The following is a 9,291-nucleotide window of genomic DNA, read 5'->3' on the forward strand; positions in this document are numbered from 1 at the left end:
TTCAAATGACTTGGAATGCAAGAAAGATATTTTTGGATGACTTGAAATGCAAGAAAACATAGACAAATACACAGTTGAAAAGATTTTCAGACATAGACAGTAGAAATATGCAAATACAGCAGAGTAAAATATCAGAGTAAACAGTAACAAATAGGCAATCTTTCAAAGGTCCAAAGACACATATCAGAGATAGAAAACATCTTGAGAAAATATTTTTAGATCCAAAATTAGGGTATAACAAAGTTCTTGCAGTATATGGAGGGCCATGACATTTCAACGCCAGCTATCTTAATGCAGTACTGCAAGCAACGGAAATACATGGGTATAGATTGATCTGAGTTAGTTTATATCGTTTATTATTTATAATAAAAAATAGGTTTTCATACCACTGATCATGTGTCATTTTGTTGGGAAGGTATGATGGGAGTTTCAAATTCCTTTTTTGGAACAAATTTGATCATTAACGGGGATTATCCTGAATTTTCTGATTATGAATCTAAGTAAGAACTTAAAACCGTGTCTTTAGATTTTCATATTTTTATAACAAATGAATCACATGTATTTTCCGATGGATGTTTTTCTATATTCTATTAGGATGGGAAATGCAGAAATTTGTGTGACACAGGGTGTTAGTAGTATATCTGGACATAATTTTGTTCCTTTGAGCGATGATCTTCTCAACACTAGGAGGATGTCGATTGAGGACCTTATTGAAGCTAACGAGGTTTGTGTTGGAGGTTTTAGTCTTTTTGACAGTTTAGGTTTCGTCTGATTGCATATTGATAATAAAATTAAATTTGAAAGCATGACTAAGTCCAACTTTGTGTTTACAAGCCATCTGGTTTAACAATTGAGTTATGCTTCATGTTTGATTCAAAATTTCCAATTGGTTTTATTCCTTACCAATGTAGGTGTGAATCGGAGTAATGAAGCACAATATTAAGGTGAATAGTTTCCGCTAATGTTCAATGGCTTGGAGCAAGATAATAACACAATGAAGATGGTAGCTTAATGTTGGAGATGAAAAGAAGACTGAGTTTTGATGAAGTAAAAGCCTTACAAAAGAGCTTTAAGTTGAACAAGCTAGATCAAACGTGATATTAGAGATTTTGATGTTTTTAAGTTTGAGTATAGTAATATCAATCACTTTGATTGCACAAATAAATAACCCACTTGAAATCCTTTTTATTTTCTTTGAGGAAACCCACTTGAAATCCATTAGTAATGTGATAATCTGTAACTACATTTACTACATCAATATGGTATATACACAGCAGTATCATGATAACTAAAGTAATGAATTAATGATCACATTGAAGCTAGAATTCTGACATAGTTTTGTTATGTGATAATCTGTAACTACATTTACTACATCAATATGGTATATACACAGCGGTATCATGATAACTAAAGTAATGAATTAATGATCACATTGAAGCTAGAATTCTGACATAGTTTTTTTTTGCATTTCATTATAATTAGATAGCAATGTAAAAAAAAAAAATATAGATAGCTAAACAGTAAACACATTAATCCAATAGAACTAAATGCTAATGTGATTTAGCCCATGTTTTGTCCCTCTGTCTCTAATTATAAGCTTTTTTTATGATAAATTGCATTCTTAAATATAAGTCCCTATTTTTTTAAACGTAATATGTGTTTTGATTTTTTTCTCTTCAAACATACCCCTTGATAGTAATACAAATTTATCTTTGATGAAGGGAACAATTTGCAAGTTGGTCATGGTACCCATGTAAATGCTAGAATAAGGGTAATTGAAGCAATTATCCATATATTAATGCACTTACAGCAAATATGATCGATCAAGTCTCACAAGTTTTTTTTTTTTTTGTATTTGATTATTTCACACATTAAAAAAGAATGGTAAATTTTGTCAAAAAATTGAAAAATTAAAGAAAGTGAATGGTGATTTAACAAAATTGCTCTTAATTATTGATGTACTCACTCCGAATTTATATACAAGTAAAAAGTTAAATGTATTTGGTCCATATTTGGATCAAATAAATTTGACCTTTTGCTTATATATAAGTCCAAATAGAGTGTTTGTATTATCATCTATGGATTTGGTCAAATCTATATATTTGGTCAAAGTTATGTCTTTGAAGTAAAAGTTATGTCAATATGTAATATTGGTGACAATGTCTTTTATACTATTTGATGCCAGATTATATTTTAATTTATTGGTCTCTATTATAGCCGATGAGACCCGTTCGTCCTTGATTATTGAAATATTAATTGGGTTTTAAATATTTTTAAATCTACATTATAACTACCCTTCAAAATAAAAATCTACATTATAACTACACCACCAAAACAAAATACATTTTGAAATGATTTTAGCTCATAAGACCCGTGCGGCGCACGGGTCATCAATCTAGTATAAGAGTATGTTTATTTGTATGATAGAAATACAACTTTCCCAAATTCTTTTAGAGACAAACCTAATCCAAATCACTCGTTCCTTTCTCCATTCAGTTCACTCAATCTAACCTTCGTCCTTCCTTCCCTCCGTTCCATTCAGACCAAATTAACTCAATCTAAACCAAAATCGAACATTTCTCCAGGAATCACGTGACCCAGAAATCGCTCCAGAATCACCCTCGTTCCTCAAACCGGAACTTCAACTTTTCTCTCGTCACTCCTCAAATCAGGACTCGTTACTCTTTACACCCAAAAAGATCTTGCTGCTCATCTCAAATAACAAAAGATCCATGTAATTTTTCTTCTATTCTACATCTCTCTTTTTATTTTCATTTTAATTTTTTTTGTACAGCTTTTGGTTGATTATAGTTTAATTTTTAAAGTATTTGGTTTGGTTTTACTGTTTGTGATGTTTTGAAATTTATTTTTATGTATTTGTTGACCCTTGGGTGTTTTGTCGTGAGCTATTGAAATAGTGTTATTTGGATTTGAATGACCATGTCACTGGATGTTAGTTGGTTGCTAGGTTGTATTGAAACTCAGTCTATGAAGCATGTTCGGATTATGCATGTCCTGTTGTCGGACACCGGTTGTGTTCGACACCGACACGACACTGACGTATATAATTACACATAATTATATGATTTTCTTAAATTAGTAGCGGTGTTGGCGTGTCCGTGTTCGGCGTCCATATCTGTGCTTCATAGGTTCTAGTTTAGGTAAATTATTGTTGTTGTATTGGGAATATTGGTGCTGATGCGTCTTTGGTTTGTTCAATTTTTTCTTGCTTATACTTCACCTTTCTACTATAGTACCCTGCACTATTATATGTATACCAATAGTCATGTAGATCCACCTAGTGCACCATTGAGGCCACAACTGATTTAGATTGCTTTTTTCTCGTCTACCTTAACATTGGTAAAGAAATATGCCTTTATTCTTATTATGGCAACAAAAATTGAAATTGCATGCCACTCACATCTCACATAGTTGCTGTGTTAGGACTGTTGATTAACAAAAAGGTGTAGGCCTTTGCTAAGGTAATTTGTTTGCTTAGCCTTTAGATTTTGTTTAGAGAACTTTGAAATGTATGAATTCATCACTGGTTTGGATTTTGTAGATCATTTAGCACACATATTAACTATCAATTTTTTAATGATTGTAGTTTATCAATTTTTTTTAGTGATTGCAGTTTATCATTGTTGGACATAATGGACAATGTAAGAGGTGTGAAAGATGGTGGTTTGCGTAGGAATACTGGTCAAAGCCTTGCTGAATGATTAAATTTACCTTTTCAACCTAGATCAAGTGCTTCGTTGAAAAAGATGGTACTACATCAAATTAAGCAAGAAAAAATTGAAAAGTTGCATGAGAAGCTGTAGGGAAACAATAGAGAAATGCCTCAAGAGATTGTAGAAGTTGTAGACAATCATTTTCTTGCCTCATGATTATGATTTTATAAAATTACATATGTAACATCTATGTTTTGGATTTCCTTCATATATATTTGTTCCTAATATTTTTTTATGAATTTTCACAAAATTTAGAAACACTAAAAAAAGGAACTCAACAAGAATGAGTTCAAAAGGTTGATGGCGATTTGGACAAAGATACAAAGACAAAGAAATTGAAGAAAGCCAAACTCTCGCAACCACAAGCAATGAAAGATCATGCACATGGTGACAAAGAAGTTGTACAAAGTAAGTATTGTTATTTGAATTATGTATATTACATTAAATTATTGAGTTAAACTAGTTAAATTTTGCTTGTTAATATATGCAAAAAGTTGTTAGTAGTGACATCACTTGGAATGTAGGCAAGTGCCTGAAACTATTAAGTTACGTGTGTAGGGTTTGAATTCGAGCTGTGCGATTTTAAGATTATGTTGTTTGGCTGAATTGTTTAAGATGTGTGTGCAGGGTCGGATTCTGTTTGTGTTGCAAAATTTTATGCATACACTTTGTTTTGCTTGTTAATATATATGCGAAAAGTTGTTAGTAATGACATCACTTGAAATGTAAGCAAGTGCCTGAAATTGTTAACTTGTGTAGGGTCTGAATTAGAGTTGTGCGAACTTATGATTATGTTGTTTGGCTGAATTGTTTAAGATGCGTGTCCAAGGTCGTATTTTGATTGTGTTGCAAAATTTTATGCATAAATTTTGTTTCTGCAATTTGTGGTGTTTGTGCGAAGTTGTGATTTATTTTTCTGCATTTTGTGTTTGTTTCTGTGTTGCATAACATGGCAGAAGTTGCAGAAACTGAAAATGGGCTTGTAATGATAGAATGAGGAAGGGAAATGTGTAAAAGCAATTTCCTATTTGCGGTTATGTTGAGTGTGTTTTACTTGTTGTTTTGGTTTTTATTTGTGCGAGGGATAACACTTGTTGATGTCTTGGTTGTCCTTTGAACCAACAATATCTATGGTTGACGTATTTTGTTGTTCTTATGCTGCAAGGTATCAATGAAGATGTTGAAAAGGATGACATAGATGATGAATTTCTTGAGGATGACATAGGTGATGAATTTCATGAGGATAACATAAGTGATGAATTTCAGGAGGATGATATAGATGATGAATTCCAAGATGATGATGAATTTCAAGAGGATGGATGGCCTAGATGATGAAATTCAAGAGGATGACATCGGTGATGAATTTGATGTGAACGATTTAGATGATGAATGCCAAGACAAACTTGAATGAGTTCGATGGTGTTTTTATTTTGGATTGTAGTTAAACCATTATACTTGACCGAACTATAGTTTTGTTATTTCGATGGTGTTTGATTATATTACATCTTTTTTTTTTTTTGAAGAAGTTATTATATTACATCTTTTGTGGATGCATTGCTAAATTCGATCTTGTTTGAGTTATAATTGAGAATTTTAAAATTGCCTTTAAGCTATAGTTACATTTCTAAAATAATTGGAAAATTGTAAAATTTTACGAGGACACTCAGAAAATGTTGCCTGTAAGCTATGGGGACGTTTTTATGTTTTCTTTCATATCCACATTTAAGGCAACAATTATTAATTGTAGCAACCTATGGCAACATTTAAAAGCGTCCCCTCAAAATCCCCAAAAAATCGTCCCCTATTCCTGGGGCTTAGGCGACGTTTTGAAAAAGTGTGCCTAAAGATCATGAAAAAACGTCCCCATAGACTATAGGCGACGCTCGTATAGGAGACGCCCGGAAAACGTCCCCTATACCTTTAGGCAACACTTTTCAATGTTCTGGCAACATTTTTCGATTGTTGTTATAAAGGATAAATGGTGTAGTGACACTAGACACGGAATCTGACAACCTACTTGGATCTAAGGGACCCAGAATCCACGTAAGGTTTTGTCTTATTTTGTGAGCTCTCTCTATCATAGTAGTTGATAGAGCAATTATTTTGTCTTCTTCCATCTACATGTACAAGTAGACAAAGGACATCATGAACAAAAAGAACATCAGATAATTCTTCTTTCAGCAAAGGAAATGCAAAGTACTTTCCAACGGAACTATCCACATCAAGCAAAAGGTCAACGTTTGTGATCAAAACTTCTCAACGACTCTATTAGCACTAACAATCTTCTCCAACGTCTCTCAAATCACTGCCTATAAAAGGAGTTGAAGACTTGAAGAAGAAGAAGCAACAAGACTCTGCTATTTTTCTGAGCCTAAACTATGTAAAATCAAATAGCGCAAAACACTTACGATTTTTTTTTAAGTTTATATCTTGGAAATGCTAAGGAGTGAGTATGTTCATTTGTTTAGTTTACACTCACTAGTTAGAAAGAGTGTAAGAACAAATTAACTTGTTTACAGTTGGGGCAATCATTTTAGAAAGTCCCTCGCCTGCGTGCTTGAGCATTTAAGTCTCTTGGTGAAACCTTGAGCACCTAGGAAATCTCAGTCAGTTGTGATTGAGCAGGGTAAAGTCTTAAGCAGTTGTGCTTAAGCAAGGGAAATATCTTGTTGTGTGCTTAAGCAAAGAAGTCTACAGGTATAGTCCTAGAGAATAGAAGCCTCTTGCTGTCTGCTTGAGCATTGAGAAGTCTCTTGGTGTGTCCTTGAGCAAATTGTAATCAAAATGATTATAGTTAAATCCCTTGGAAGTGCAAGGGGACTGGACAACTCTTGTGTTGTAGGAGGAACCAATATGAATTATTTTTTCTCTGTCCTCTCTCTCTCCCCTCTCTCTCTCTGTCTCTCTCTCTGACTCTTTATATAAAAGATATATCTTTTATTTGTGTGTTCTTTATTTTCGATGCATTCAGACTCTGAGTCAGAATTTGCAACATCAGTTTCTGTCTAGGTTTGTATTAAACACTTAGAAAAATAAATCGTCGAAAAGACCAACACAATTCAACCCCCTACTTATGTGTTTTTCTCTCCTTCAATGGACAATGACAAATTTCTCTCTCTTTTTGCGATGGACCTCAACTCTTATGTCATCTTCCCTAGATCCGAAAGGATCTCATATGAATTCCACTAAAACTTATTACCAAAAATTCAGTAAATGTATTTCAATGTGCTCTCTTCGTTCCTTTGTAGTTATTACATTTGCTACAAAATTTTGTTCATATTTGATTGTGATTTTCAAAGTTTAATACAAGAATAACTGTTGGAGTATTTATCACAGAGCGAAGAAAAAAATGAAACAAAATAACCAAAAAAAACTAAAAAAAAATGCATGACATGTAAATTAACAAATTATTGATTCTATCAATCTGTGTAAGAAAAACTAAAAAATGACAATTAAGAATGAATAAATTATTTAATAAAATGAATGAAATATTCGGTGTTTGAATTGTGTAATCTTTGGGTGCAATTGTAAAGATTAATTTCGGAGTAAGTTAAAACTGTCAATAAGGTTGAATTTAAACTCATGACCTCTGCTTAAATTAAAAGAAGTCCTTTATCATATCAACCAAGTGTTATTGGGTTATTTAGCGTAACTCAAAACTTTTTTTGAAAAATAAGTCAAGATCGTAATTGTATGATATCCTCTGTCTCACATTATAAGTTGCTTTAAGAAAAAAAATTGTCTCAAGTAATAAGTCGCTTTATAATACCAAGGAAACATTAAATTTATTTTTCCTATTATACCTTCAATTATTTATTATTATACCTTCTTTCAATTATTTAATTTATCTTTCATATATCTTCTAATAAGGATAATTTTGTAAAACAACACATAATTTCTCTTTCTCATATAAAATTAATTATATTTCTTAATACTTGTGAAATTGTCAAAACGACTTATACTTTGAGACAGAGTACTTAAAGTGAGAGGATAACATGTAGAGAGAGAAGTGAAATTGAAAGAAATTAATACACCTAGGAAAAGAACAAGAAAAAATTATTATAAAATAAAAGACCGATTTGTGAAAAAAATAACAAAAGAAAATACATTACCGACATTGGTAATGAAGCCTCCATGAGCTTAGTTTAGTTGGTATAGACAATGAATAATATTTGTAGGAGTCGGAGTTCAAACCCCAAACATCCACTTACTCACCTTAAGAGACGAATTTCTAACCATTAAACTACTTGACCAAAAATTAAGATTATGTACAGCTGAAAATGCTAACTTCTAAATAAATTTTGTGTTTGACTTTGATATATTTTCAATATATAAATTTTTCTACTTGTAAACAAATCATAGCTTTTTTGTTGTCGTTGAGGAAAAAATAATCATACTTATCCACATGTTATTTTAAAAAAAGAAATATTACCTTAAACTTTATACATTGTGCCTTTAGGGTACATGGTAAGAAATCCAAAAAAAAAAAAATATTCCCTTAAACTTTGTACATTCAATTCATTAAAACATTAAAGATTAAATTTAATGCACGCATTCCAATACATTATTTCTACATAAAACTTGTGTCGTAAGGCACAAGTTAACATTCCCTAAGTATTATTGTTAAGTATTGGTGTATTCATCATTGTCATAAAAAGTGTGTTATTTGAATAATCATTTGTATGACAATTTATGGTACAATCATAAATTTACAAAGAAAAACAGGTATATACACAAAAACCAAAACGATAGAGAAATAAACTAAAAATATAATGTGAGTATGAAAGAAAAGTTATCACACAATGTTTGCACAAAAATCATTTCTCCTAATTTAAATATGTCGGACTAAGACTTATAAAAAAGAGTCTAAACCTCAAAATAAAAAAGTTTGACCTATTTAATTAGTTTTTTGTTTTTTTGTTTTTGGTCAAAAAGTAACATAATTTCAGTGTCTTTTTTTTGGAGCAATAATTTCAGTGTCTTTATAAACACACAACTTCAGCATTGGTGTCACAAACCAAAATACTAAACATCTCCATCTAATGGCGTACCCAATAACGAAATCTTTCTGCTTCATTTCCATTTTGGTTTTTGTTGTTGCAGGTAAACCTCTCCACCATTGGTTATGAAATTTTATATATATAATGATAAATGATCGTAATTAGTTTTTATATTAATTTTTTTTTCTCCTTTGTTTAAGATTGAGTCTAAGTCTTCAAACTATTTTTCTTACTGGGTTTTACTTCATTTTTTGTCCAAATACACAGTGCAATTGATACAGGTAGAAGGTAATTGCACAAAAATTCTTGGCAGCTGTGCTGACGTAAAAAACTGTGCATACACATGTACTAGAATATATGAAAAACATGCTCGTGTTTTAGGATCGTCATGTGCATTTTACAACTTATGCACTTGTACTTTGGACAAATCACCACCAAATGATACTCCAAAACAATGCAGTATTGGGCTGGGACTCTGCAATAGTACCTGTAATGATGATTGTTGCAACGCAAAGTGTGTGAAAAAATATAATAGTCCGGGTAGTATTGGAGGCTGC

At 31.7% G+C, this 9,291-nt stretch overlaps 2 long non-coding RNA genes across 2 annotated transcripts; both read left to right on the forward strand.

The window, feature by feature from the left end:
• Positions 1-246: 246 nt before the first annotated feature.
• LOC146945735 (uncharacterized) lies at positions 247-1,444 on the forward strand. The gene is made up of 4 exons (XR_015026473.1): positions 247-322; positions 416-500; positions 595-724; positions 912-1,444. It is a non-coding gene; the product is annotated as an uncharacterized LOC146945735 (long non-coding RNA).
• A 1,001-nt stretch (positions 1,445-2,445) lies between these two features.
• LOC146945736 (uncharacterized) lies at positions 2,446-3,871 on the forward strand. The gene is made up of 2 exons (XR_015026471.1): positions 2,446-2,734; positions 3,626-3,871. It is a non-coding gene; the product is annotated as an uncharacterized LOC146945736 (long non-coding RNA).
• Positions 3,872-9,291: the final 5,420 nt, after the last annotated feature.

The sequence above is a fragment of the Medicago sativa genome, chromosome 2, assembly GCF_051527215.1.
Source record: "Medicago sativa cultivar Bolivia chromosome 2, Bolivia_mono, whole genome shotgun sequence".
Classification (NCBI taxonomy): Eukaryota; Viridiplantae; Streptophyta; class Magnoliopsida; order Fabales; family Fabaceae; genus Medicago; species Medicago sativa.